General features: G+C 38.0%; 1 pseudogene; it reads right to left on the reverse strand.

The window, feature by feature from the left end:
* Window positions 1-12,199: 12,199 nt before the first annotated feature.
* On the reverse strand, window positions 12,200-12,314 carry LOC115893723 (annotated as a pseudogene).
* Window positions 12,315-22,474: the final 10,160 nt, after the last annotated feature.

A 22,474-nucleotide genomic window follows, 5' to 3' on the forward strand; every position in this document is an offset into this window, starting at 1 on the left:
TCAGAAATGCAGTAAATTATAGAGCTAGGAAGACTCTTCTATACAGTGCCATCTCTTATATTTACTTAGCCTGGGAATCACATCAATCTGCCTCTGTGCTTGTTAATCAACCAGAATGGACTATGGGTTAGGGACAGATTTAAAGACATTTCCTGGCACACTTCCATCATCTTTCTGCTGCATTAAACTAGCTCTCATTGATGTACTAGACAGTATGCTAAGGACTTAATATGAATTATTGCATTTTATCCTCATAAGTGCTACTTCTACATTCATTATATGGGGAAGAAAAACCTACAACTTTATGCTGAGAGGGAAGTAAATTTTGATTTTTTTTTTTTTTTTTTTTTTTTGAGGCGGAGTCTCGCTCTGTCGCCCGGACTGGAGTGCAGTGGCCAGATCTCAGCTCACTGCAAGCTCCGCCTCCCGGGTTCATGCCATTCTCCTGCCTCAGCCTCCCGAGTAGCTGGGACTACAGGCGCCCACCACCTCGCCCGGCTAGTTTTTGTATTTTTAGTAGAGACGGGGTTTCACCGTGTTAGCCAGGATGGTCTCGATCTCCTGACCTCGTGATCCGCCCGTCTCGGCCTCCCAAAGTGCTGGGATTACAGGCTTGAGCCACCGCGCCCGGCCACTTGATTTTTTAATTATAGCTAATAAGTGAAATAAAACCTGTTGGGAGACAATTCTCCATGGAGCTTATGTTTCTGTTCATACAGTAAGCAGTGGCATGGCTGCCTTTGTTCTGGACCATCTTGTCAAGGATGTTTGTATGGTGAACAGCTTTGGAAGATAGAGATCGTATTTACCTCTGGAGCAAAGACAGGAATACTTAATGTTTAGGATAATAAAAGAAGAAGATAGAGTCTCCCTTTGCAGCATAGTGCAGGCACACTTACTATGTAAAAGATTTGGGTTCCCCAAGCTCAGAGTTCCTCTCCTATAACACAACCCACCATATGTACAGGTGTCAAGAGACCTCAGCCCTTGAGCATTGGCACTTGGAAAACTGACAGAAGATGTTGATATTCTGTCTACTGCTATAGCTGTAATAAACTCTCCTTGGTCTCTGATATTTTGTCTTACATATTATGCCAGCATCCATAAAACTGGCAAGCTAACTTACTAGCTTGCAAGTAGGGTAAAAATCTCAGCTCCTTTATAGCTCCTGACAGAACCTAGAATCAAATTCAAGTCAGTCTAACTTCCAAACCCATATTCTTTACCACAGTATTTTTATGCTAGAAGTTGTGTGTTTGGAGGTAAACTTATAGAAGTGGAATAAAATCATCTTGCCTCCTCCTTCCTCATGGAACCACCTTTAAAGTCAAATTATTTTTTTGGCTAGGTTTGGGGAGAAAGGCAATTTAAACTTTTATCTTAAAGCCATCTCTGTTTCTGTTCTTATGCCATTTTTAGTTCTGGATTCTGACAGTGAGTTCCCCTTCAATAACTAGATGAGGTGTGGAGAAAGGAGTCTGTGTCTGCTGGCTCTGTATGGATAAGATAGGGACTTTATCTGGGGTCAGGGAAGAAAAAAAAATAGATAACCTTTCACTTTGTTGTCAATTTCACATTTCTTCATAACACAAAGGGAGGGATGGGTCTAAATTAAAGTCATTGGCTTCTAATGCCCATTACTTTACAGTCTGATAAACCGGTGGTAGTTAAAGTCTAAACTTGTCCTTTTAGCAGAATTTACCAGTGATAACTTCCATACATAGATTTTTTTTTTTTTTTACAATTTACAAATTACAAAAAAGCAATAGTTGTCTACTTATAGTAATCATTTTAAGAGATAGAAAAATGATGCTCTAAGGTTAAGTAATTTGCCCAGAGTTATACAGTGCCAGAATTATAACTTATGTCTAAATCTACTGAATTTCTGCTCAGTGTCTTCTCTGTAACAATCTCTTACTGAATTCTTTAATACTAGCCCTCATGCCCTTTATAAGGTTGTCCATGCTTTACTAAGAAATCAGCCCTTGAATAACTTCAAATGAGTAGCAATGAAGATAATTTTATTCTAAAGAGAATTGATTGAAACCTCACCTCTTCAATGGCCCAAACTAAAGGACAGCATGGAGGTACAACTTGGAGGTCAAGGACCCCACAGTAAGCATTGCATATATACTCATGGAACCACATATTAATTACATTTCTATCTATAGAGTGATGTATACCATCTCTGTCTCCTATCTTCATATTGTTAAGATTGGCACATATTTTATTGGCAATTCCTACCACATTATAATGTTGTCAGATAATTTTCAGAACAAAAGTATCTCTAGATGTATATCTTGAGAAGCTTTCTTTTTTCATCTTTAACTTCCTCAAACATTTACTACATATGATGTGAAAAATACTGTGCTAGTTGTTGAGGGAACTGTAATGATGAATAACAAGTAATCCCTTTCCTTGAGTATTTTACATTTCAAAGGCAATTTCAGATACATACTCAACCAGCAACAACTCAAGAAAGAATGAAATCGTGTTGTAAAGAAAAGTGTAAATCACTGTATCTGTGCAGAGAAATGTTAAATGATGTCCAATTAGTGTTACTGGTAACAGCTTTGTGAAGCAGATGCTTTTGAACTGAATTTTCTTGGATGAGTAGAATTTTTGTAATTACAGAAAGAGAAGAGCTTATTCCTGGCAGAAGAAACAGGATGGATGTGTGGATGGAAAATGAAAGAGAATGTTATGTTTTAGGGAAAGGCAGAAGTACAGGATTCATGGGAAATTATAATGGGTAATGAAGGTGGAGGAGTAGGATAGAGCTAGAGTGAAGAGCTTTGTTGTGATTGTTGTTTATTTGTTTGTTTTGAGACAGAGTCTTGCTCTGTCACCCAAGCTGGAGTGCAGTGGCGTGATGATGGCTCACAGCAGCTTCAGCCTCCTGGATTCAGGAGGTTGAATCCTCGCCTCAGCCTCCCAAGTAGTTGGGACTACAGGTGTGCACTACCATGCCTAACTTTTTAAAAAAATTTTTTTGTAGATACAGGGTCTCCTTATGATGCCCAAGCGTTGGCCTCCCAAAGTGCTGGGATTACAGGTGTGAGCCACTACGGCTGGCGTTAGAGTGAAGAGCTTTGAATGCCCTTTAAAGACACTAGATATTAACTTGTAGGCTATGAGGAGTCATTGAAATTTTTTTTGGATGAGGTATAGCATGATTCATACTCTTTATTTTGTGTCTGCCTCTTAACACTGTGACACTATTAATTATGTGAATTGGCCTCATTCTGCAGAAGCAGAAACTGAAACTTAGAAAACATAAGTTATTTTTCTCATGTCATAATAGTGGTGACAAAGTAAAGCTTCTAGCCCAAGTCATCTTCCTCCTACCCTGCAGTTACCCAACATAGAAAATGACAACCTTAATAGGATTTTTCATTACTATTAAAACATAAAAACAGAGTGTTGAAGATGAATTACTTAGTATAATTGCAGAAGGAATTATTAGCAGCCTCTGTTTCTAATTCAGGGTTTCTCAAATTTTAGGGTTCAAATAAAACCTTGGAATTTTGATTCAGTAGGTCTGGAAAGGCACCTGAGATTCTGAATTTCTAATAAGCTTCCTAGTGATCCTGATGCCTTTCATCTTTGAACCAAATTTTTGTAGCAAGGTTTTATAAAATGTTTTTTGTTCCTTAGCCCTAGTTTAAAGATACACATGAACTTAAAATTTAACATATTGTCCTCAAATATACTCAATATCATTTCCCTTTTGTGTGTTACTCCAGCTGGCTTGTGTCTCTGAATTGTGAAGGATAATCAAAGTTGAATATTTTGGAAAAGCAACTAACAGTGTCTGACCCATTCTAGGGACACAAGATTTCTTAGTTATGATCATTCTTCTCCTCTACAACTTCTATAACCCACTCTGTTCTTTCACTGACTCTTTCCCATTGGAAATATGAATTAAGTATTTTAGCAACAAAAACGGTAAAAAATTAGAATATCTTTTTCTTTAAAGAAAGTTAAAATTTAAAGAACCTTATGAATTGCCATTTCTAAGCTAAGCTCAGTTGGTGATTTGGAAGTTCAGAAATTAAGCTATGATGCTTCAGGCAGTTTCTACCTTGTAAGATCTATGTCCTCTCAAAGCAGCCCCCAGCCCTCTACAGGTTTCTTCTCCCTGTATCATCTCTATGAATTCTGATGGGCAGGGCTGTCAGCTGACGGTGCTGACAACATCATAGGTCTCAGCCTAGTGTGCTCTTTACCACTAGCTTTCAGTTGCTTTCCATTCCCTTCTCCTTTTTCTCTTTGCGCTTTGAAGCCTGCCTCATTATTTTTCTTTGATCTCTTGTTTCCCTAACTTCTTTCTATTGCCTTTTTGTTAGTTGTCATGGGAATAGTATTAGCTAGGAGGGCTGAGTCGGTGAGGCTGTAGGCAGACCTAGTTAGTATTCACAGACCTATAGAATGTTTGTTGTACCAGAAGAAATCTGAGTGATCTCTTGGTCAATCCCTCATGAGACAAAGAACAAAAAATCCTGAGACTCAGAGAGAGGCATACTTTTCCAGAGAATCCAAGCCTCCTGGTTTTATTAGACACATAAACCTTTCCCTCTTCATAGCCATTTTTACTCACTGATGTGGATAAGGGAACAAACCCACGGCCTTAGAGCCCTTACTGTGGTTCACAAAACTAGATATTTTACATTTGCCATTCTAAGCCTAACAAAAACCCTTTAAAAGTAAATTAATGCCTCTATTTCACAGGTGAAGAAACTAAGTTTCAGAGAGGGCAAATACATTTTTAAAGCCCATTCAGTTCATCAGTGGAGAACCAAAATTAAATGCAAGATTATTTAGTAGAAAACGCATGTCCTTTCCACCTTGGTGGACTATAAAGCAGGTTATAATATTTTCAGTAGCCTAATCTTTTTTGCTTAATATATTAAATAATTCTCTTGACTTCTGTATTCTTTTGGGAAATTGGGCCAAAAATTTTGGTGTGTTTCATTTTTGGCACCTGTCAAGATGTACTGATATTCAAATCCGTAGAACTCATTACTCTCATTCCTCTGTCACATTACACCCCAAACCAACACATTTTGGCAAGACAAACTTATTCTGAGCCTAGCAGGAAGTGTTGTGTTGAAGAAGGACTTGGTGTTTGTTAGAGAAGGCCTCTGCCTTCAACCATTATATACTCTAGTTGAGTCAAGAAAATTAAAACACAAGAGAATATATGTTGGTGTGCACTCTCCTATAACCCATATATACTTTGATGGGGAAACGTTGTGCCTGGGAAGCAATGATGTCTGTGTGTTTGGCCTATAATGATCTCCTAATTGGTCTTTCTCCTGATCAGCATAAGACTGTGAAGCCTGACAGAGAACTGGTACTAGGGAGGCTAACAGCCAAATGAAGGTTCTGTAGGTCAAACAGTGCTGGTAGGGTTCCTGCCAGATATTCAGCTGTGACTCTACAGAAAGTACACCTTACAAATAGACGTTAAACAAGAACTACTTTATATCTGCCCTAACAAAGGCTAAAAACAAGACTTTCCAGGACAAAACTGATCAGGCTGTGAAAGAGTTACTTTCTAAAGGAAGACACTCTACAGGAAGACAAACAAACAAAATGCATATTCTTAGCATTGTAGATGCTGCAAACAACAAGTTACTATGTATGTGAGGAATAAGGAAATGTGTCCCAAGATTAGGAGAAAAATGTTAATATAAGAGACTCAGATATAACACACACATTTAAAAGAGTAAACATAACTTTAAAATAACTATTATAAATATATTCAAGGACTTAAAATATAGACAACAAAGTGTGTGAATTGTGGGACTGTCCACAGAGCCATATCTGGAAATTAAAAATTGAAATAGTCTGAATACTACCAAAGGGTGAAAACAAAATATTAAAGAGCAAATTAAGTTCCAAATGTGTGAAGGAGGGAAATGGTAAAGATAAGAGTGGAGATTAATGAAGAAGAAAATGAATGAACCGTAGAAAATATCAACAAAAGCAAAAGTTGAGCCATTAAAAAGATCAATAAAATTGACAAGTTTCCAGCCAGCTGAATCATGAAAAAATGAGAAAATAAACAAATTTGGTAATTTAGTACATCTAAATGAAGGTGTAGGCATCACTAGAAATTCCGTACAGGCAATGAGTCGATAGTAAGGTACTAGTATAAATAGAATGAACAACTGTAGGCCAATAATTGGATAATTTGGATAAAATTGATGAATCTTTGAAAGACACAAATCCCATAACTGGCATGAAAAGAAATTTAAAATTTGCCTTACATATCATTAAATAAGTTGATTTATAGTTAATAAACTTCCCACCAAGATAATGCTAGGGTGATACAGATTCACTAGTAAACTGTATCAAACGTATTAGAAAAAATAACACCAATCTTTAATATTAATCAATTGTTTAAAATATTCAGCATTCAGTAATGATAAAACTAGCAAACTAGAAACTAAAGGAAGCTTCCTTAACTAGATAAAAGTTATCTAGTATGTATATGTAAAACCTACAGCTAATATAATATTTAATGATGAAATATGTAAAACTTTGAAAATGTAAGGATGTTTACTATTTTTATTGATATATAATAATTACACATATTTTGATACAGCATATAATGCATAATGTTTAAATCAGGATAATTAGGATATCCATCATCTCAAACATTTATCATCTCATGTTGGAAACATTTCAAATATTCTGATCTAGCTATTTTGAGATATACACTAGATGATCGTTAACTACAGTCACCCTACTGTGCTATCGAACACTAGAATTTATTCCTTCTAATTAACTGTATGCTTGCACCCATTAACCAATCTGCAATTCCACTCCTCTTTCTCAGCCCCTTGTAGCTATCATTCTAATCTCTATCTCCACGAGACCAAGTATTTCATATTCCTCATGTGAGCAAGAACATGAGATATTTGTCTTTCTGTGCCTGATTTATTTCACTTAATGTAATGACCTCCAGTTCCATCCATGTTGCTGCAAATGACAGGATTTCATTCTTTTTAATGGTTAAATAGTATTCCATTGTGTATATCTACCAAATTTTCTTTATTCATTTTTCTGTTGATGGATACTTAGGTTGATTCCATATCTTGGCAAAAGTGCTATAATAAACATGGGCGTGCAAATATCCCTTTGATATATCAATTTTCTTTCTTTTGGATATGTACCAAGCAGGGGGATTGGTAGATCATATGGTGGACCCATTTTTAGTTTTTTGAAGACTCTCCATACTGTTTTTCATAGTAGCTGTACTAATTTACATTCCTACCAGCAATGTATTAGTGTTCCCATTTCTCTGCATATTTACTAGCATCTGTTATTTATTTGTCTTTTTAATGGTAGCATGTTAACTGAGGTGAGATATTTCATTTTGGCTTTGATTTGTGTTTCTCTAATGATTAGTCGTGTTGAGCATTTTTTTCATATGACTGTTGACAATCTGTATGTCTTCTTTTGAGAAATGTCTATTCAGATACTTGCCCATTTTAAATTCAGATTATGATGATTATTTGCTATTGAGTTTGAATTCCTTATACAGTCTGGTTATTAACCCCTTGTCAGATGGTTTAATTTGCGAATATTTTCTCCCATTCTGTAGGATGTCTTTTCACTCTGTTGATTGTCTCTTTTGTTGTATAGAAGTTTTTGGCTTGATATGATCTCATTTGCCTATTTTTTTGTTGTTATTGCCTGTGCTTTTGAAGTTTTACCTCAAAAATCTTTTCCCAGATCAATATCTTGTAGTACTTCTCCAGTTTTTTTTCAGTAGCTTCATAGTTTCAGGTGCTATGTTTTTATTTGATTTTTGGATATTGTGAAAGATAGGGACCTAGTTTCATTATTTTTGTATATGGATATTCAGTTTTACCAGAACCATTTATTGAAGAGACTGTTCTTTCCCAACTGAATATTTTTGTGTTTTTTTTGGTCAAAAATCAATTTGCTGTAAATATATAGATTTATATCTGGGTTCTCTATTCTGTTCTATTGGTGTATGTGTCTGTTTTTGTACCAGTATCATACTGTTTTAGTTAGTATAGCTTGTATATTTTAGGGTTAGGTAGTGAAAAGCCTCTAGCTTTGTCCTTTTGCTCAGGATTACCTTGGCTATTTGGGTCTTCTGTGGTTCTATATAAATTTAGAATTGTTTTTCTATTTCTTTGAAGAATGTCATTGGTATTCTGTTAGGGATTGCATTGGATCTGTAGATTGCTTTTGGTAGTATAACCATTTTCCCAATATCAATTCTTTAATTTATGAATGTGGGATGTCTTTTCATTTTTTGGTGACCTCTTCAATTTCTTTCATCAATGTTTTATAGTTTTCCTTGTAGAGATCTTTCACTTCCTTGGTTAAATTTAATTTCTAGGTATTTTTTCTGTAGCTATTGTAAATGGGATTGCTTTCTTGATTTCCTTTTCACCTAGTCATTGTTAGTGTATAGAAATGCTACTGATTTTTGCATGTTAATTTTATATTTTGCCATTTTACTGAATTTGTTTATCAGTTCTAAGAGTTTTTTTGGTGAGGCTTTTAGGGTATATATAAGATCATGTCTGCTAACAGGACAGTTTAACTTATTCCTTTCCCATTTGGATGTCATTTATTTTATCCTTTTGCTTTATTGCCCTAGCTAGAACTTACCATATTATGTTCTATGTTGAATACGTGTGGTGAGAGTGGGCATTCTTATTTCATTCCTTTATTGTGTTGATGAACACTCCTTCTATACTTAGTTTTTTGAAGATTTTTTTAAAAATTACGAATGCATGTGAAATTTTGTCAAATGCCTTTTCTGCATCTATTGAGATGATCACATGGTTTTATTCTTTGTTTTGTTGATACGATACATTACATTTATAGATTTGCATAAACCAAATTATCCTTGTTTCCTTGGTTTAAATCCCACTTGATCATGGTGAATAATCTTTTTAATTTGCTGATAGATTCAGTTTGCTAGTATTGTGTTGAGAATTTTTAGATCTATGTTCATCTGGGATATTGGCCTATAGTTTTCTTTTCTTGTTTTTGGGTTTGTTTTCTTTTCTGGTTTTGGTATCAGCGTAACATGGGCCTTTTAGAATGATTTCGAAGAATTTCCTCCTTTTCTACTTTCTGGAAGAGTTTGTGAAGAATTGGTACTCATTTTCCTTTAAGTGTTTAGTAGAATTCAGTAGTGAACTCATCAGGTTCCACACTTTTCTTTGATGGAAGGCTTTCTTTCTTTTCTTTTTTTGTTCTCTTTCTTTTTCTTTCTTTCTTTCTTTTTTTTTTTTTTTTTTTTTTAAGACAGGGTCTCATTCTGTTGTCCAGACTGGAGTTCAGGGGTGTGATCATAATTCACTGCAACCTCAAACTCCTGGGCCCAAGTGATTCTCCTGCTTTGGCTCAATCTCATTACTCATAATTGGTTTGTTAAGATGTTCTGTTTCTTCTTGGCCTAATTTTGGTAGGTTGTATGTGACCAGGAATTTGTCTATTTTTACTAGGTTTTCCTATCTGTTAGTGTATAGTTGTCCATAGCACTCTCTAATGATCCATTGTATATCTGTGGTATTAGTTGTAAGGTCTCCTGTTTATTTATAATTTTATTTATTTGGATATTTTCTCTTTTTCTCTTGGTTAGTCTGGCTTAGGGTTTGTCAAGTTGGTTTACCTTTTCATGAAACCAACTTTTCATTTTGTTGATGTTTTGTGTTGTTTTTTAAGTCTCACTTTTGTTTATTTCTACTCTGATATTTATTATTTCTTTCCTACTACTAATTTTGGTTTTGGCTTGCTCTTGTTTTTCTTGCTCTTTGAGAGGAATTATTAGGTTGTTTATGTAAGTCTTTTTACTTTTTTGATATAGGCATTTATTGCTATAAACTTTCCCCTTAATACCACTTTTGCTGTATTCTACATGTTTTGGTATGTTGTGTTTCTATTTTCTCCCCCTTCCCCTTCCCCTTCCCTTCCTTTCCCTTCTCCCTTCCCCCTGCCCCCTTCCCCTCCCCCTCCTCTCCCCTCCCGCCCCCCTCCCCTCACCTCCTTTCCTCCTTCCCCTCCCCTCCCCTTCCCCTCCCCTCCCTTTCCCCTTCCCTCCCCTTCCCCTTCCCTCTCCGCCTCCCCTTCCCCTTCCCTTTCCCCTTTCCCTCTCCCCTCCCCTGCCCTCCCCTTCTTTCTTCTTTGATACAGGTTCTAACTTTGTCATCCAGGCCAGAGTGCAGTGGCACAATCATGGCTCACTGCAGCCTCAACTTCCTGGGATCAAGTGATCCTCTTAGCTGAACCTCCCTAGTAGCTAGGACTACAGGTGTGTGTCACCATGCCCAGCTAATTTTTGTATTTTTTCGTAACAGGTGTTTGCCATGTTGCCCAGGCTGGTCTCAAACTCCTGGGCTCAAGCGGTCTGCTCATCTTAGCCTCCCAAGGTGCTGGGATTATAGGCATGGGCCACTGCAGTCAGTCTACTTTCATTATTTCAAGACATTTAAAAATTTTTTTCTTAATTTCTTCATTGACCCACTGATTGTTCAGGAGCCTGTTGTTTAATTTCCATGTATTTGTACAGATTCCAAAGTTCCTTTGTTATTGATTTCTAGTTTTATTCCATTATGGTCAGAAAAGATACTTGATATAATTTCAATTCTTTTAAATTTTTTGAGATTTGTTTTGTGACCTAACACATGGTGTATCCTGGAGAATATTCTATGTGCTGAAGAGAGAAATGTATATTCTGCAGCTGTTGGAAAAAATGTTCTATAAATGTCTGTTAGATTTATTTTGTCTAAAGTGCAGTTTAAATCCAATATTTCTGTGTTGATTTTCTGTCCAGGTTATCTGTCCAATGCTGAGAGTGGGGTGTTTAGGTCCCTAACTATTACTGTATTGGACTCTAGCCCTCTCTTTAGATTTAATAATATTTGCTTTACATATCTGGATGCTTTGATGTTAGTTGAATATATGTTTATAATTGTTATATTATCTTGCTGAATTGATCCATTTATTTTTATATAACAACCATTATTTATCTCTTTTTATACTTATTGACTTAAAATCTGTTTTATCTGATATAAGTATAGCCACTCCTTCTTGCTTTTGATTTCCATTTGTGTGGAATATCTTTCTCTATCCCTTCACTTTCAATCTATATGTCTTTAAAGGTGAAGTGAGTTTCTTGTAGGCAGCATACAGTTGGATTATTTAAAAAATATATTCAACCAGTCTATATCTTTTATTGAGGAATGTAATCTGTTTATACTTGTTATTGAGGGTGAGGATGTAGTCCTGTTATTTTGTTAATTGTTTTCTTGTTGTTTCTATCTTCTCTTGTTTATTTTTCCATCTCATTTATCTTTTTGGTTTGCTGGTTTTCTGTAGTGATGAACTTTGATTCTTTCCTCTTTATCATTTGTGTATCTGCTCTACCAGTGAGTTTTATACTTTTGTGTGCTATCATGATACTGATTATCATCTTTTTGCTTCCGAATGCAGAACTTTCTTAAACATTTTTTATAAGGCCAGTCTAGTGACAATTTTACTCAGTTTTTGCTTGCCTGAGAAAGAGTTTATGAAGGATAGCTTTTCTAGGTATGGCATTCTTGGCTTGCAATTGTTTTCTTTTAGTACTTTTAATATATCATCCCGTTCTCTCCTTGCCTGTAAGGTTTCTACTGAGAAATCTATTATTATTCTAATGAGGATACCTTTATATTGACTTAATACATTTCTCTTCTTTTTTTTTTTTTTTTAAATTCTCTTTGCCTTTGACTATAATATGCCTCAGGAAGGACCTTTTTGGGTTGAATCTACTTGGAACTTTTCAGCTTCCTGGATGTGGACATTCATATTTCTTCTCAGAATTGGAAAGTTTTCAGGTATTGTTGCAGTAAATAGATCTTCTATGCCTTTGCCTGTCTCTTTTCCTTCTGGCATTACTATAAAATGAATGTTTGTTACTTAATGATGTACTACAATTCTTGTAGGTTTTCTTTACTCTTTTTTATTTTTGTTTATTCTAACTGGATAATTTTAAATGACCTATCTTCAAGTTTAGAGATTCTTTCTTCTGCTTTATCAAGTCTGCTTTTGAAGGTCTTGATTGTATTTTTTTTTTAATTCATTTAATTCTTTAACTGCAGGATTTCTGTTTGGTTCTACATTATGGTATCTATCTTTTTGTGGAATTTCACATTTATATAAGAATATGGAATGTTTTACAAATTTGCACGTCATTCTCATGCAGGATCCATGCTAATCTCCTAATCTCCTCTTTTTTATTCCAGTTTTAATATTTGTGCTATTGAAGTGAGCACAGGATGTTTACTCTTATCATGACAAGTCAGTACTTTACTAAAGGTAGTAGCCAGTGCAGTAAGTCACAGAAAATAAATAAAAGGCATGTGGAAGAAAAAGGCAAACAAACATTCGGGCAACATGCTTGTGTGTGTTAAAAATTCTGAGTTTAAAACGTGTGCACTAGAACTAATAAAGAAATTTAGCAAAGTCACAATACACAAAGTGAATAGACAAAATCAACTGTTTTATAAACTATCAACAATTTGAATATGAAATTAAATAATACAGTGTGTCATAAAAATATGAAATATTTAGTAAAAGATATGCAATAACTCTACGTTTAAAACTATAGAACACTGCTTAAAAAATTAAGAAAGACCTAAAAATGTGGAACAATGTATTCTACTGGGATTGGGAGACTTAGTACTACATTGTTAATTTGGTAATTCTTCCTAAACTGATGTATAGATTCACTGTGACCACACTCAAAAGCTCGTGTGGCTGTTTTGGTAGAAATTGCTGGTTTTATTTTGAAATTTATATGCAATGCAAATAATCCAGAATAGACAAAACAATTATGAAAAAGAAGAACAGAGTTGGGTAACTTAAGTTTATTGACCTTAAAACTAACGATAAAGTTACAGTAATCAGAGTTTAGAGATATATGATTCACACTTAATATGGTTATATAATTTTTGACAAAGTTACCAAGGTAATTAAATGGGGGTAGAGGTAGTCTTTTTAACAAATGGTTCTGAAATAAGTGGATATTTTTATAGATAAAATAAACTTTGTCTTTTACCTTTTATAGCACATAATAATTTATATAAAATTAATTATGGACTTCAATATAAATACTAAAATTATGAAATATCTAGAAGAAAACATAGAAAAATGTTATTATTCCGAAGGAATGGGCAGACATTTCTTGTCTAGTACTCAAGAAACAAAAAAGCAAATAATTTTAGTAAATTGTACTTTATCAAAATTAAAACTTCTATTCTTAAACACCACCACTAGGTAAACAAAAACACAAATTTCAGGCGGGTAGAGTATATTCTTAGTTCATACTATTGAAAAATGATTTATCTCTAGAATGTACAAAGATTCCTATAACTAAATAATTTTAAAATTAAAGTCAAGAAAACTGGATGAAAAACAGATATTTCACATAGGAATATTTTTAAATGGTGAATACACTCATGAAAATGTGTTTGACATTAATTGTCATCTGAGATATGCAAAGATATTGAAAATATAATGAGAAACCAGTAAACATCTACTATAATGGCTAAAATTACAAGGGGTGATAGCACCAGATGTTAATGGCAATATAGAGCAACCAGAACTTTTATACATTGCTATTTGGAAGTATATTAGTCTATTTTCACACTGTTGATAAAGACATCTGAGCCTGGACAATTTATAAAAGAAAGAGGTTTAATTGGACTTACAGTTCCACGTGGCTGGGGAAGCCTCAAAATCACACTAGAAGTCTAGGAGGAGCAAGTCATATATTATGTGGATGGTGACAGGGAAACTCCCCTTTTTATAACCATCAGATCTCATGAGACTTATTCACTATCATGAGAACAGCATGGAGAAGACCTGCCCCATGATTCAGTTACCTCCCACTGGGTACCTTCCACAACACATGGGAATTCAAGATGAGATTTGGATGTGGACACAGCCAAACCATATCATTCTGACCCAGCCCCTCCCAAATCTCATGTCCTTATGTTTCAAAACCAATCATGCCTTCCCAAGAGTCCCTCAAAGTCTTACCTCATTTCAGCATTCACTCAGAAGTCCACAATCCAAAGTCCCATTCGAGATGAGGCAAGGCCCTTCCACCTATGAGCCTGTAAAACCAAAAGCTGGTTAGTTACTTCTTAGGTACAATAAGGGTACAGGCATTGGGTAAATAAAGCCATTCCAAATGGGAGAAATTGGCCAAAACAAAGGAGCTATACGACCCATGTGAGTATGAAATCTAGCAGGGCAGTCAAACCTTAAAGCTCCAAAATGATCTTATTTGACTTCATGTCTCACATCCAGGTCATGCTGATGCAAGAGGTGGGTTCCCATGGTCTTGGGCTGCTCTGACCATGTGGCTTTGCAGGGTCCAGCCTCCCTCCCACCTGATTTCACAGGCTGGCATTGAGTGTCTATGGATTTTCCGGGCACATGGTGCATGCTGTCAGTGGATCTACCATTCTGCGGCCTGGAGGACAGTAGCCCTCTTCTCACAGCTCCACTAGGCAGTACCCCAGTAGGGACTCTGTGTGGGGGCTCTGACCCCACATTTCCCTTCTGCACTGCCCTAGCCAAAATTCTCCATGAGAACCCCACACCTGCAGCAAACTTCTGTCTGGACATCCAGGCATTTCCCTACATAGTCTGAAATTTAGGTGGAGATTCCCAAACCTCAATTCTTGACTTCTGTGCATCTGCAGGCTCAACACCACATGGAAACTGTGAAAGCTTGAAGCTTTCAACCTCTGAAGCCATGGCCCGAGCTGTACATTGGCCCCTTTTAGCCATGGCTGGAGCAGTTGGGATGAGGGCACCAAGTACCTAGGTTGCACACAGGACTGAAACCCCAGGCCTGGCCCATGAAACCACTTTTTCCTCCTAGACCTCTGGGCCTGTGATGGAAGGGGCTGCTGTGAAGACCTCTGACATACCCTGGAGACATTTTCCCCATTGTCTTGGGGATTAACATTTGGCTCCTTGTTACTTATGCAAATGTCTACAGCCAGCTTGAATTTCTGCTCAGAAAATGGGTTTTTCTTTTCTATTACATTGTCAGGCTGAAAATTTTCTGAATTTTTATGCTCTGCTTCCCTTATAAAACTGAATGCCTTTAACGGCACCCAAAACATCTCTTGAATGCTTTGCTGCTTAGAAATTTCTTCTGCTAGATACCCTAAATCATCTCTCTCAAGTTCAAAGTTCCACAAATCTCTAGGGCCGGGGCAAAATGCCCACCAGTCTCTTTGCTAACACATAAGAAGAGTGACTTTTGCTTCAGTTCCCAACAAATTATTTATCTCCATCTGAGAACACCTCAGCCTGGATTCCATTGTTGATATAATTTTCAGTATTTTTGTCAAAGCCATTCAACAAGTCTCTAGGAAGTTCCAAACTTTCCTAAATTTTCCTATCTTCTTCTGAGTCCCCCAAAACCTCTATTGTTACCCAGTTCCAAAGTCACTTCCACATTTTTGGGTGGCAATGCCCACTCTACTGCTACCAATTTACTGTATTCATTTTCATGCAGCTGATGAAGACCTACCCAAGACTGGGCAATTTACGAAAGAAAGAGATTTATTTGGACTTACAGTTCCACATGGTTGAGGAAGCCTCACAATCATGGAAGAAGGCAAGGAGAAGCAAGTCACGTCTTACTTGGTTGGTGGCAGGCAAAGAGAGGAGCGTTTGTGCAGGGAAACTCTCCTTTTTATAACCATCAGATCTTGTGAGACTTATTCACTGTCACCAGAACAGCATGGGAAAGACCTGTCCCCATGATACAATTACCTCCCACTGGTTCCCTCCCACAACGTGTGGGAATTCAAGATGAGATTTGTGTGGGGACACAGCCAAACCGTATCAGGAGGGTAAAATAATTCAGTTACTTTTAGTTAGGCAATTTCTTATAAAGTTAGACCTAGATGTACTCTATCACTCTGCATTTCCACTCCTAGGTGTTTATCCAAGAAAAATAAAAACACACAAGTCACCCTCTCCCCACACAAAAGGCAAAAGACATGCATACACACAAAATATTTGCATATGTGTGTTAAAAATAGCTTTATTCATAATAGCTGAAATCTGAAAAGGATATAAATGTTCATCAATAAGTGAATGGATAAGCAAATTATGGCATATTCTTACAATAAAATACTATTCAGCAATAGAATAAAGTAATTTTTGATAAATGAGTGAATCTCAAAATATCCTGATCAAGAAGAGCCAGGCAAAATATGCAAAAATTGTATATTAGTGTAAAATTCCTGAGTAGACAAAAACAATGAATGTTGATAGAAACAAGATCAATGGTTGCTTCTGGAAAGGTATAGTGATTTGCCTACAAGGGATCATTCTGAGGTAATGAAAATGTTCTGTGTCTTGATAGGTGTGTATGTCACACAAATGTATATTTCTATCAAAACCTTCTATTCATATATTTCAGGTCAATATCTTTTACTATAGGTAATTTATACCTCAATAAAAATTATCATGCTAGTGTCAGCTAAAACATCTCACTAGTTAAGCAGAAAGTTTCAAGCCTGCTAGAGAATTCTTTACTTGCTTCAGGGATGAACTATGAAATATAATCACTTTTATACTGGTCAATTGAGACTACTACTTCCAAAGTTATAAATAATGTAGATGGAATGAAATAATTAAGGGAGTGAGGAAGAGATAGACATGGACAGAGGGAGATGAAAAGATGGTAAATGCGATTTAGTGAGGGTAAACATAGCTCTAGTGGAATTTAATATTCCTCCCAACATGTGTTTATTTTCTTCTCTTTAGGAATCTGTGTCCTTTTTATAAAAATAGAATGCTAAAGCGGATGAACTTTCTGTCTCTTCCATCTGTCTCATGGTGAGGAAGGAAAGGGATGATTCATGGAATGCCTCTTGCTCTTTAGGCTTGGAGGATCCTTTCCACACATTTTGTTAGTTGTCAATGCATATTATTTAGGAGAACATTTATTAATGTAATAGATATCTGTTGTGCTGCTGTTACATGCATCGGCTCATTTGTTATTCTAAGGATACAACAAATCAGGCAAAGTCCTTGTTCTTTTGAAGTTTAAACTCCATTGCAAATCAAAAGACAATAGTGAACAAACATGCTAATATATACTATGTATGTGGTGTTAGTGCTTGCAGAAAATAAACTAGAATGAGGGGAATAGGAAGTGATGGGATCAGGCAAGTGGCTTTTTATAGAAGGTGGTCAGGATGCCTTTGCTTAACATGTCTTTTGAGAAGAGGTCTTAAGTAAATGATGGAGTATGTGACATGGCCTCTGATGGGAAGAATACCAGGGGGAGAGAACAACAAGTACAAAGACCATGAGATGGGAATATGTTTGGTGGTTTGAGGAACACCAAAGTGATCAGTGTGGCTGGAGAAGAGTGAATAGTAGAGTGTAGGAGGTGAGGTCATTGGAAGGACTTTGGAGGAGCCTTGGTTTTGTTTTTCAGCAGATAGGATTTGACTTGGGTTTTAATGAATAACTCTGGCTACTGTGTGTGTAATATACGATACAGAGCAAGGATAGAATTAGTGAGACCAGTTAGAAGATTACTGCTTCTCTAGACAGACGGTGATGGTGTCTTGGGCCAGGCTGGGACTTGGGCAGGTGAGGGATGTCTGAAGTATACTTGCCTATATGATGGGTCATAGTCTGCTAGGCACCTTGTCGAGAGCCATCTTGCTCCAACTGTCTCCCTTCCCAAAGCAATCTCTCCTTCTCATAGCTTATGTCTAGCAAGAGAAATTCCACTGCAGGTGGACTCCTGAGGACCTAGCTCAGTGTCTGCAGAGGGTTCACAGTGTAATGGCCATACACAGCACAAGGATGATTCAGGAGCTGGGAAGACAGTGAGACATCAGGACACATGCTTTCCCTGGTCTGTCCTTTCTGCCACTAGCCTGGGTTTCTGCTTTGTCACTTGATGGCACTCATACTGTTCAAATTTCTTAATTTTCTGTGAAACAAATGTGATGAACTCTCATTATGAAAGTTCAGCCTCATTTCTCTGAAGGAGGATAGTTAGCATGAATGAAAGGTAAAAAGATCCACACAAGATTCATTGCTTCTCTGGAATGTAATAAACGAGCAGCTCCTGAGGGGTCCTGTGGGACTGAAATATAACATAAACATTACACAGTCTGAGCTTGATGAGATACAAGCAGAGAATGGTTTTATGTTTCACTGCTGTCTTAAGCATACTCTGGCTCATTTTTCTCTCAAAGTTCTTGATACCATCTTTAGAGGTTATGAAGTTTCTTGATCACATTCAACTCCAAGAGTAGGCCCACTTTGGCTATTAAGCCTCATTCTGTTGTAAAGAGATCCTGCCTAGTCTAAATAAATTTTTCAATCTCATACCCAATTCAGATCTTCCCCTGTCTTTCTACATGCTTTCTTTTCCCACTCCAGCTCAGGCCTGATCTGTGGCTCAGCTGCAGCAGTGTGTTGGAGATGGATCAAAGTCTCAGCAAGAGCCAACTGTTAGCATCTCTTTGCAATTCCAAGTTCAGTGTTGTCAGGTTGGTGGATTAAATCAGCCATGGTGGGAGTATTTGCACCATGGAAATTGGCAACCACTACAAACCAGGGTGTTTTCCACCGAGAGAGCCAGCAGCATACCACTGCTCAGAGGCGAGTAGTGGGGAAAGAACATTTTAAAAAATTCTCCTTTCCATCCTTCTCATCCTTTTCTGGCTCTTTCTTGTTCTGGGTAGGGAAGGGGATGAGATTTAAAACACAAAGAAGATGTCGTTTAACTGGTACTACTGCAGTCTGGCTGTTGATGTTCTCTGAGTGGCAGACATCCATTGCTGGCTTTCTCTTGGATAACCAGTGTGGGCTCTTAGAAAGAACTTGCAGGATCTCCACATACACAGTTCTCTGGCATGGGTAATGGGTTCCTTGGCTGACCTTTTGAGACTCCTCAGCTTTTGACCCACTGCAGTAAAAAATGTAGCCTCTTTCTAACAGTTTCTTCATCTAAAAGGCCTTCTTAAGTGTATAGATTACATGTAAGATAGCCTAAGTTCTGCTTCCTTTTATAGCACCAGTCTGGTCTATAAGAAACACATGCCTCCTGGTTACAAGGCAGGACAGGAGCCAAGGATACCTCACTGCTGCCCTCTCTATTTTCTTCCTGACATCCAGGACCACCCCTACCATCTTCCTATGCTTAAGATTCTCCAGGTCACAAGCAGGTGCCATCTCTATGTTCCCATATATCCCAAGTGATGGGGCTTTGTTATGCTCCTGTGACCTTCCTCACTATGCTCCTGCTTGCTCTGATGGCAGCCCCAGGCTGAGCCCAGAGATCCTGCATCTCAGCAGGCCTCTAGCCAGGCAGTGACAGCAGTCTCCCCTCTTCAGGTACCTCAGTGTCTATAGATGATTGTCATAGAGCTGACCTCACACTTGGCCTGGGACGTATGGAGTGTCACTGCTTTCACAGCCCTCTAGTCCAGCAACACACACTCAAATTTCTTTTCTATTTTTATTCTTCTGCTTATATATTGGCTCCAGAAGCTTTCTGTCTGTTTACCATGCAAGGACTTTATTTCAAAACAAAAACCAAAAACCAAATAATCCTACCTTTCCAAAAGCAAATTTAAGAGTTATCTACCGTCAGTGAAATGGGGACTCCAGACGTAAGTTTGGCTGACCCCAAGTGCACTCTTGCTCCCTAGACAGCCTTGCGTCTCAGTCTGACTTTGCGGCAGCTGTGCCTTAGGTGAGCAGAACAGTTTGTCATAACTTAACCCAGAGAGGTTCAACTTTAAAGCATCCTGGGACTTCAAGGGTCCAGTCGAGAGGAAAAGAAGAAAGGCTGAACAAGGGCAGGAGGAACACATTCCTTCTGGAGTGTGCCTAGGGATGTCTGGCAGCAGTCCCTGGTGTGCTGGCAATAGTAATAACAGCAGACTTATCTGTCACCCACAGATTTAGGGAATACCTTGCCATGCTTCAGGCAGTGGATTAAGCTCTTTTCTGCCCTTATATTTTTTTCTTCGTTCAATTCCAAAGCCAATGTGCTTTTTTATGATAGTAAGATGTTCAAACGCAAGGCTTCAATTTGTTTGTTCATTTTTGTTCCTGTTATTATTCTAAGGGGTTGTGTTGGACAGAGAGCAGAAAGAGGAAGGGGTCTCTAACAGGTAAGGTCTCCATTAGTGCAGACAAGATAGAAAAATATCCAGGGAGGCTGTCCAAATACAAAAGGTGAGTATAAAAGATGACAAGCTCCCAAGCCTTTGCCAAGCACTGTTGAGAGGTGGGTGCAGAATTCAAGGGAAGGTGAGTCCCCCAAGTCATCCCTGTCTTTGCTGAATCACTATCTGCCAGGGCCCAACAAGAGGGAGAGAAAGGCTGCAAGGAGATCAGACTTCTCAAGGTTCCCTGATGTCTGCAGGCAGAGCTCTCAACTGGCAGGGATGCATTTTGCAGTGCTCTGTGGATGCTGAGAAGTGGGCATGAGGCAGAATTATAATCCTTTTCTACTGTCACATGGGATTTAAGTGGAAAGAAGTGGGAAAAGTGTCCAGGACAATCGCCCTTCCAGCACCTAGCATCCAGACTGGAAACTTGATTGGAGACTAGAGGTTTATGTTGCCGTAAGGACATTTCTCAAAGTCACGGGGCTTCTCAGGCAAGGTGAGGAGGCTTTTTCATAGGACAGGAGAATACATCAACTAAACCCCTCATCAGAGAAGCTGGGCCCCTCAACCAGAGGGCCACATGGGAAAACAACTCCTCTGTTGCCTTCCTACCTCCTTTCACTCAGTTTTCTCCTGTGGTGCCTGGCCCAGCCAAGACCTTCTCAACAGAGCACTGTTTTTCCAACTGTGCTCTGGGCACTTCCCCAAGTTGTCTCCATGGCCACAGGAGTGGCAACTGAAGGGAGGAGAGAGGAGCCAACAGGGCCCAGCCAACACCTATAGCTCAACAGAGACACTCATTCTTTTGGTTTACATATTATGGGCTTTGGTCTAAGGTTTTGTTGGAGGAAAGCCTTTTATTATCCAACATTCCCCACCAACAGTAAATCTGGATCAATAATGTGTGTTTTTTGTGCCTTTCTTAGGGCCTGATACGTAGCAGGTACAGGCATGCACCGCATAATGATGTTTTAGTCAAAAATGGACCACCTATACAATGGTGGTCCCATAAGATTATAATGCCATGTTTTTACTGAACGTTTTCTATGTTTAGATACACAAATACTTGCCATTGTGTTATAATTGTCTACAGTATTCGGTTAAGTAACATGCCTGTAGTCTAGGAACAATAGGTTATTCCATGTAGCCTAGGTGTGTAGTAGGCTATACCATCTACATTTGCATAAGTACACTGTATGATGTTCACACAATGATGAAGTCATCTAATGATGCATCTCTTGGAATGTATCCCTGTTGTTAACTGACATGACTGTACTTGCTAAATAGTAGCCATCATTAATAGTAGTGCTACGTGACACCTGCCCTCAAAGAGCGTACAGATGTCAGAAGGTACAGATGTATTCCTCTTGTTCTTTCATGAGAAGCCATGTTAGGCTGTGTTTGCTCCTTGCACTCTTTATTCTCCTTCCAGAAGTTGTAATTCATCTCTGCTTGCCCTCTGTAATCTGGAATCCAAATGGAATCTCTCCTATTCAAGTAACAGCCTGTGATAAGATAAAGATGAGACCATGGATGGCAAAGTGCTTGGTGAATTGTAAAAGGCTGTACAAATATTTGATGTTGGCCCAGCGCCATGGCTCACGCCTGTAATCCCAGCACTTTGGGAGGTGGAGGTGGGCAGATCATGAGGTCAGGAGCTCGAGACCAGCCTGATCAACATGATGAAACCCTGTCTCTAGTAAAAATACAAAAATTAGCCTAGCATGGTGACCTGTAATCTCAGCTACTCAGGAGGTTGAGGCAGGAGAACTGCTTGAATCCAGGAAGCAGAGGCTGCAGCGAGCCGAGATTGTGCCACTGCGTTCCAACCTGGGCAACAGAGCAAGACTCGATCTCAGAAACAAAAAATCAAAAATTGATATTGTTACCCTTATTGTATTTTCAAGAGGAAACTGAGTCACAGTGAACACTCATAGTGGAAATTTGGAAAAATTCCTTGGAGCAGATGGACTGTAGTCCTCAAAAGCAGCACCAGTTCCTCAAGCATTTAGTCTGAGACACTGATGAAGATGCTAAGAAGTCAGTGTTGTGAGGTCTTTGTCTAAAGTGGGGTGTATTAGTCTGTTCTTGCATTGCTGTAAAAAATACGTGAGACTGGATAATTAATAAAGAAAAGAGGTTTAGCTGGCTCATGATACTGTAGGATCTAAAGGAAGCATAGTCACTTCTGCTTCTGGGGAGGCTTCAGGAAGCTTCCAATCATGGAAGAAGGCAAAGGGGGAGCAAGT

This window comes from Rhinopithecus roxellana, chromosome 15, assembly GCF_007565055.1.
Source record: "Rhinopithecus roxellana isolate Shanxi Qingling chromosome 15, ASM756505v1, whole genome shotgun sequence".
Taxonomy (NCBI): Eukaryota; Metazoa; Chordata; class Mammalia; order Primates; family Cercopithecidae; genus Rhinopithecus; species Rhinopithecus roxellana.